Genomic DNA, 454 nt, shown 5'->3' with positions numbered 1-454 from the left:
CTTGCGTGAGGGATTATAAGATGGAGGCAGCAGCAGCAACTCGCCTGGACGCGGCCGGGAGGCGACAAGACAAAGCCAGGCTAGCGTCAGGTCAAGCGTCAGGTGCGTGTTGGGTTGGGCAATGGATGTTCAGTGCTTGGTCGGCTTGATTGTGTTTTTGGTTTCTTGTGAGGAGATGTCTTGGTCTTCTTAGCTTGATGTCGATTTTCTTCTCACTCTCCTCCTCTTCTTGCTCTCTTGAAGTGTCCATTCGTTTGTGTTTGGGTCTTGTTGTTCGTCTTCCTCGTGTATTAAGTCTTCATAGGTGTGGAAGAAGTCAGAGACGGTGAGGTTGACCACGTGGGCTTCAGCTCCACGGGCCACGTGGTGTTCTTGGTTCTGTGTGGTGGGCGTCTTCTCTTGAGTTTTCTTTTCTTGGTTTTTCTTTTCTGCTGGTTTTTTCTTTTCTTGGGAG

This window comes from Homarus americanus, unplaced genomic scaffold (assembly GCF_018991925.1).
Source record: "Homarus americanus isolate GMGI-L3 unplaced genomic scaffold, GMGI_Hamer_2.0 scaffold6317, whole genome shotgun sequence".
NCBI classification, from domain to species: domain Eukaryota; kingdom Metazoa; phylum Arthropoda; class Malacostraca; order Decapoda; family Nephropidae; genus Homarus; species Homarus americanus.
Note: the sequence above shows the minus strand (reverse complement) of the source record.